The 8,277-nt window shown below is 38.6% G+C and overlaps 1 long non-coding RNA gene across 2 annotated transcripts; it reads left to right on the forward strand.

Annotated features, from left to right (window-relative positions):
- Positions 1 to 5,676: 5,676 nt before the first annotated feature.
- On the forward strand, positions 5,677 to 6,783 carry LOC120787555. 2 transcript variants are annotated; one of them, XR_005706960.1, is made up of 3 exons: positions 5,677 to 5,791; positions 6,287 to 6,417; positions 6,660 to 6,783. It is a non-coding gene; the product is annotated as an uncharacterized LOC120787555 (long non-coding RNA). The 2 variants fall into 2 exon arrangements; XR_005706961.1 differs by lacking the exon at positions 6,660 to 6,783 and adding an exon at positions 6,500 to 6,633.
- The last annotated feature ends 1,494 nt before the right edge of the window (positions 6,784 to 8,277 follow it).

Consider the following 8,277-nt stretch of genomic DNA (forward strand, 5'->3'; position numbering starts at 1 on the left):
ATACATTTTGGGGGAAGAGGGTAGCTGCGAAAGAGATGACCACTAAAAATCAAAAATCCAAAAAAAAAAAGACAAAACATGGAGAGAGCCTTTCTGATCGTATCACATGATAAACCTGCTCTTGTTAGGCTCTTATCTCGATCCTGAGAGGTGTCTGGTGTTCACATTTGCTCTTCGCCGGCGCTGGGATCAGAGTTTTGACCTTTCCAGGTCAATCACTCTTATCACTATCCAGCTTTGATTAGTGTCACCCCACTGCCCAGAAAGCACAGGGTCCTAATTTTCTAGACATTGCAGTCAAGCAGACAAGAGGAGAGAGAGAGAGAGAGATTTTGATTGGGGGGTGACTCGGTGCTTGTCAGCTCCATGGCCTTAATGACTTTAGACATTTTCTCTTTGCACTTAAGGGATTCTGTGATTGAGAGCAATTGTAAGTGTCAAATCAGTCTGTTAAGTACAGACCTGCTTTACTCCCCATGTAACCATCTATCTCTGCGCTTTCAGTGCACTCTGGTGTGATGTGGTGTTGCTCTTGAAGATATTGTTTTCTCCTTGGAGTCTGGACCTGCAGTAAGGTGCAGTAAGGTGTTAGTGCTGCTTTTAAATCAGTTGTTTTCTCTTTGGAGTCTGGACATGAAGGAAGGTGCAGTAAGGTGTTAGTGCTGCTTTTAAATCAGTTGTTTTCTCTTTGGAGTCTGGACATGAAGGAAGGTGCAGTAAGGTGTTAGTGCTGCTTTTAAATCAGTTGTTTTCTCTTTGGAGTCTGGACATGAAGGAAGGTGCAGTAAGGTGTTAGTGCTGCTTTTAAATCAGTTGTTTTCTCTTTGGAGTCTGGACATGAAGGAAGGTGCAGTAAGGTTTTGTTGCTCTTTAGTGAGCTGTTTTTTTTCTTTCTGTGAAGTCTGGACTTGAAATAAAGCGCACTAAGGTGTTGCTGTTGCTCTTAAATCAGTTCTTTTCTCTCTGGAGTACGGACTTGCCGTAAAGTGCAGTAAGGTGTTCTTGCTCTTAAATTAATTGTTTTCTCTTTGGCGTCAGGACTTGCAGTAAGGCGACGGAAGGCGTTGTTGCTCGTTTCTGTTTTCAGACCATTTTTAGAGGCATGTAGAGGGAAATTTTACAGGAAAATGCAAAGATTACAATTGAGTAAAAAAAAAAAGGGAAAAAAAGACCATTTTGGGCACTACAGATATGTTTTTTTCTTCTTTCCAAACTTCTTAATCGTCCTACAAGTCCTTAGGGGGGTGTCCGTGTTCAAAAGCACTTCTTTAGCCTGCACCTGCACCATACCAGCGAACTGCAATTTATTCAACCACAATAATCGGAGATACTGAAATTATACGGAAATTCTCCGCTTACGGACATTGATAGACATGTACACCTTTTTTTTCCTTCTCAATATCCGTTTACGACTCAGTTTTAGGTATTATATTGTTGATTTTTTTTTTTTTAATTAAACATCCCCTGTTATTTACTGTAATCTTTTATTATTTCAGTTCAATATGTTAATTAACTGTTTAACTCATAAGGGTAGACCTGTGAAGTCAACATGCTTTATCTGACCAGAGTGCATCAGTAATGAATAGCGAGAGCCCTCCTAATCCACCTGCAAAAACACACATACACACACACACACACACACACACACACACACACACACACACACACACACACACACACACACACACACACACACACACACAGAGAGAGACTGAGACTCAGTGTAATGGAGGTAAAGTGCCCCTGGCCCAGCACTTTAGCTCGCATGTGCTGATTAGCTCTGATTTAAGACTTTAGCAACGATTTAATCCAGTAGCACATGTTCATCAATTAGCAATTAACACGTAGAACAAGATTGCGCACGGCTGTGCTGCTGTCTGCCTTTGCTTTAATGGGAGTTTCCGTTCGCGTTTGTTTAGTGTGAACAGGTTATAATGATGAATTTCCTGGCCACTGAGGATGTAATGATACAAGTAGCTCGTGATTTAGGTTGAGTCACAACAGAGAGCTCATGGTTCGATCCAAGGTTTGACTGAAAATAAGCTGGAAAATTGCCTTATTTATTTCATATAAAATGTACAAAAACACTTTTTAAATTTCAGAATTCATGAAAGCTACAGTGGTTAGTTGATTAATCAATTTATGAATCATAAAAAAAAAAATTTTCAAGCATAAATGCAAAAAGTTTGATGGGTCCAAGTTCGCGGTTGTGAGAATTTGATTTTTTCCTTATCTTACATTATATTAATTTGATTCTGTTGTTGTTTTTTTGCCTAATTTCCTCATGTTACATTTTCATTTTTTCGAGTCAGTTTTGGTGTGTCTCAGGGTTCAATGTTGGGACCACTTTTGTTAATTTTATACATCTTGGGTCACATTATCTGTAGACATGGCATTTCTTATCACCATTATGCTAATGTAACTCTTTTTTTTTAATTATTCCTTTGCTGATTTCACTTGAGTTTTACTTTTATTTCTTGTACTTTACATTATTTTACTTTTACAGTACAGTTTTACAGTAACTGAATTCATTTAAATTTGATCCACATTAAAGGAATAGTTGGACAGTTAGAGTTGGGACACATGATTATTTGCTTCTCACTGAATTACATGAGAAGATGGTTCCACTCTCATGTTTCGGTGCTAAGTGTTTCACTGGAGCCAGGAGATGGTTAGGTTAGTTTAGCATGAAGACTGGAGGCAGGAGGAAACAGCCAGGCTCTGACGATGAATGAGTTTATTATCATTATTTTTTATGTTTTACTATCACTCTTATTATCAAAGCTGCTATTATTATTAAAGCCACATTTGCTAATTTCCTTTTTTTTTTTTTTTTTTTTTTTGCATTTACACATGTAGTAGAAATGGTGCAGCATTAGCATTCGTTTCGCGTTCTGTTTTTAACCACCAGATGAATGTAAGTCTTCAATCTTTACTCTCCGTTTAGAGCTGTTTTGGACCCCACCAACACTTGGGGAAAATCTCCAGCTCTTCAGCTGTTATAAGCTGCTGATAACTTTGTCTGATGTTTGGTGCTGGGTAGTCGGTGTACGGTCGGTTTATCAAAGCTTCTTGGGTCAAAACGGCTGCCTGCTGCGACTGAAACCAAGGTTGATGAAGCAGAGTTTGCATACGCAAACACGAAACAATAAGCCAAAAGACGTACTACAGATTTGATGATAGTTTTCTGTGGGTACATCACAATATGTGACTATTTTCACATTAAATGCATTAATTTGTTCCATTGATAATATAAACATTTTCTTTATTAGTGCAGCTTTTAAAGTTTCTTCTTTACAGCATCCTAAATTTCGGGGGGAGAAATCTATATTCTCATTTTTCCTTAAACTATTCAGTAAAGGATTTGCAGTTACATCACAGATTTGTTAATAACCAGGTACTTGTGACATCAACTCCCTCTCTGTCTGCCTCTCAGGAAGTGACAGCAGGAGGACACGCTGAGCAGCAGTCAACTGCTGACGTGCCCCTGATGTCATTTGGATCAACACGCCGATACTCAACTGCTCGGATGACTCATCGCTCCAAGGACTCGAGACGCGGTGATGCTTTTTAATGAATGGAGATAAATAAGGCAGTATACTGTATGTGCCTCACTTTATGTACTGTGAATACCTGCTACTACCTGTGTCATACACATGCATGCTCATTATTAGCTAGCAGAGCAGCTTGTTGAATGAGTCACACTATTTACTTGAACTGTTGCTATTTATGCTTTTTATTACATGAATAATGAGAATTTATGTTTCCGCTGAAAGCTACTGCAAACTGTTAGTGGGTGTGAGTTTAGCATCCGCTGTGAAGGCATGTTCAGGTGTGTGTATGTGTGTGTGCAAGCATAAAATTACTCTACATTTATGTACAAACACTGTAAATGCCCATGCCTCTTTGCTATTAATGAAGCAGCAGTACAAAATCAGGGAAATGTCAGCTAACGATATAGTTGTACTCGTATGTTTTCGTGAAAAAGTACAGATAAGATGCTGTATTGTATATAGCACTTTACTGAGTGTGTCAACACACACGTGGATGTTCCTGCGGACGTGTCAACTGCTGGTCAGAAGAAGATGAACAATTTATCCAGTTAGTACAATGAATAAGGATACTGATATCAACTGATAGCTATTGAGTATTTTTAATTGTATCATTTGTGTCTTAAAGCTTTCTAGGCTTTATATAGATGTGAATCATGAGAGGTCTGAGAGGAGAGGAAATGTCAAATGAAAGATCTTATTGTAGGCAATAAGATGCCAAAATGGCAATGTGACAATATCTACCGTGTCCTCGTGAATACAGGGTAATAGGCACTGAGTTAAACCTCTACGAATTAGATATTTAATGCAACTTAAGACTGATGTTTAGTATTTCTTCCTATGAAAATGATGTATGCTGTATGATAATCATAAACACATGCTGAAGAGCTTCATTGTCATTCACCTGAATAAGTAGGCAACTGCTGTGTGTGCGCATGTGTGCATGTGCGCTTGGCGCTGCAGGTAGGTGTTCTCCAACTTCACAGCTGACAGATGAGAAGGGTGAGCAAATTTCAGAACACACACTGCGGCAAATATAATTCTCACCCTCGTGTTTCTGTCTGTTTACGTGTGCCCATTTGAGACATGTCTTACTCAGTGGCTCAGCTGTAAGCTCTTTTAGTCACACTGTTTCATGTGACGATGACTGCATTATACTTTATAATTAGAGCAGCTTATAAGTGTAAAATGCAAATATGGCGTCCACTGTTTTATAATAAATTGGAATCTGAGTCATTCTCTTTTCAAAACTCCAGGTGTCCTCTGTGTGTTTGATATTTATTTTGAACAAAGAGCCAGCAAGAGTAAAGAAATTGATAAACAAAAGCAAAGCTGTGAGGTTTTGCTTGATACCCCACAATTGCCACACCAGTGAATACAATTCTGCTAAGGCAAAATAAATCAGAAGGAAAAAAAATGTACTGACATGAAAAGTTAATATGAAATGGGAAATTTTTAACACATTTATACATGTATTTTTCAATTTTATTCAATCATTTATCATTTTTCTTTTATTAATTTCATGAATTTTACAAATCATATGGGGATTTTATATTGTCAATTCATTTAATTTAGATTTTCAGTTTTTCTTATAACGAATTCATTTACAGCAATCATTTTTGAATCTATTATTTTTCAATAAGTAAGTTTTGGTCCCCATGCCTGTGGACGCAACCTTGAAAAATCATTGAGAGGAAATCCCAGATATTCACAACCCCATGTTTATTTGATTACTTTGACAAATAAACATTTCAGTTCTTGATTGCACAATGTTTTCTAAATGTCACTTTGAAAGTAAAGGTTAAAAAAAAATATGAGGTTGGTACGTCTTCATTGGTATTTATAATTTTTTCCACAGGAAATAAGCTCCAGAGTGCAAGTAAACTAGTCCAAACATGTTTGACTAAAAACTTGCTGTTAGTCACTGAACATCCTCCAAACAGCTCCTAGTAGTGACAGGTTCAAACACTGCAGGAGTTCTGTCTCTAATGGAAGTCTTGTCCCGCCTCCTCTGGGATCAACCCTGTGACCTTTCCATAATGGGATCATCAGGCCACCCCCACCCTCACCCTCACCCGTATTTCTCACTGCCTTACCCAGTCATTTCTGTACTGACTCACTCCTAAATTGAGCGCAGCTGCAGTGCATTGTGCTGCGATTCCTCAGTGTGGTCCCTGGACAGCGTGGTTCAGCAGCCTGTCTCCCCCCGGACGCTCATTCTACACTTCTCTGCTACAGCAGTAAGCACTCTGTCACATTCACTGAAGACACATGGGGCACACACACATACTGCACACTCACACACACAAGTCGAAAAGGTACTTAGAAGTTGCGCTGTTTCAAACCACAAGGTGTCACCATGTTTCTGTTTGAAATCACCAAACTGCCCCGCAAATTAAATTTTGACCAGGAACTCCTAAATATTGATGGGACTGTGGAGAAACTCATGCCCATCTTAGCTATATCCTCTGGCCCTGTTAGAATTTTTTACTTTTGGGGAAATGCATTATATATATATATATCAATATATAGATATATAGATATATATATCTATATATATATATATTATATAATATAGGATATTCATTATTAGTCATGTTGTAATTAGGCGACTGTTAATGATTTCTCAACAGATGGCAAAGCAACAGGCATAGCAACAGTGTATTTCAAAGTGTATGTATTAAAATCTTTGTGTTGATGCTGGAGTGTGCATTGATTTCCCCCCGGCCTTTCAGATATTCAGCTCGACATCAGTCTCGCACAATCAATCGACACTCAGCTGGAAGCCGGAACCTGTGATTGTTGCAGATTGATCGCTCGGGACTCACCTGCCCCAGTTCCACCTGGCACAGCAATCAAAAGGATGGTGAGTCAATACGTGAGTCAATGGTATGGACTGACAAACTGGACTGTTGACCCACTGATAACGCTTCCTGTTCCCATTCAAGCCTCCTGGATTGTGGTGGCTTCACACAAACACTCCCAACAAGAGTCAAAGCCTTATCATCACTGTTGACTACTGCCAAAGTCCTCTGCCTCACGAATATTTTTTTTTTTCTGTCCTTGTCTGTTTGTTTGCTTCACATGTGACCTTGAATGATGTCAAAGAACTTTATTCAAGACATTACTGGGAAGTCTGTCAGTGAAGATGTACTTATTTCCTAAACCATGGACAAGCACCTTGGGAAAATTCATTCAAAGCTTTTCATTATGTCGTCTACTGTATACAATAAATTATTTCCTCTCTATGCTGTCTGTACTTGGATATACAGTAAACACAATAGTGTTGCTGAGCTTTCAGAACACGCAAAATCATCGATCACTCTTGAGATACGAACAAGGAGTCCTATTGACATCCACTTTTGTTGTCAGTCTTCTTGGTGGTGTTGTTCATAGAGGTGCAAGTAGAACACAAAGCATATTATGCTGAAAACACAAACTCAAGAGCTCCAACTTAAGGCAACTTTAGTCTCCAGCCTCAATTTACACTTTGCAGATTGTCTCAGTTTGTTTCTATCAGTCCTCTGTCAGTTCCCGAATGATTTGTGTCTTATTTTAGGACACCATAGGCTAATCCTGTTGCTTCACAGCAAGTCTATCCTGACTGTCAACCCGTCTAGGGCTGACTGGAAACTCAGAACTTCAGTTGCTTGTAAATACTTTGGATGGGTCTAGTGAAGAGGGCCGATTTCTGCAGGGGAATCAATAAAGTGAAATTTAACTTAGTGGACATTTTGAGTGGAGTGTTTAGTCTACAGCTCTTCTTATTCCTGTTCATCCGTTGCAGAAAGAGTGAAAGTCTGAAGTGACAACCTACTCCCTCCGTCTGTCGTCTGTTATCTGCTCTTGGGTCCAATCCAGTGAATCACTTTAATGTGAGAGTTTGGGAGAGAAACTGAGGGTAGCACTCACTATACTGAATTTAAAAAACTTGGGTGCCCCAGGTCTGGACTTGGAACCATGTCATCCTCACGTTGTCTTTGGGCTGGTGGTTGCTGTTGTTGTTTTTAAACTGTGACTCAAAGGGTAGACAACTTGGAGACAAACAAGGCTGCCAGGCTTTTGCTCCTGCCAAAGCAGGAGAGAAACAGTCTGGCAACCATGCCTGACTAGGGCTCTGAGTGTTCTCGAAGCGTCGACATCTTAGAGAAGATGGGTGAGTCCGACACAAAACCACACACGCCTCGTAAGGTTAGATCCTACAGGTGAATAGGGTAAAATTTTAGCTAATAATTATCACCATGAAACTTCTAGTGTTGATTACTTACATTAAGTTAATTATTTTTTGTTTATGAGTTTCCTGAAATTTTATGTTTAAATATGCAAATGAGCCATTGTCTAATTAAATAATTTGAATACATTTCAAGAACAGAAATCTGAACATTGCATACAGCCAGGATCCAAATTCTTGTTTTGTTTTGTTGACATATTAGAGCCAAAGGTGTTTACAGAGGAAATTTTGGATACTTCTTTTAATCACTCCATAAATCAACAGCCATAAAAAATCAATTTTCACAATTTTTTTAAATGAATAAAAGTTAGACAAATCAGGCTAGGATTGGTATTTCAACAAATAATTCTGTAAAACCATCAGAATGTAGATAGAATTAAAACTGTAAAGTTTGGTGTATGCTATTACTACTGAAGTTGATTTTTCTGGCTCAGTGTATTAGCAAAAAAAATCATTTTGAGAAAACGGCCTTTAAAGATATTTATTTTAATAAGA

Source organism: Xiphias gladius, unplaced genomic scaffold, assembly GCF_016859285.1.
Source record: "Xiphias gladius isolate SHS-SW01 ecotype Sanya breed wild unplaced genomic scaffold, ASM1685928v1 HiC_scaffold_198, whole genome shotgun sequence".
Classification (NCBI taxonomy): Eukaryota; Metazoa; Chordata; class Actinopteri; order Istiophoriformes; family Xiphiidae; genus Xiphias; species Xiphias gladius.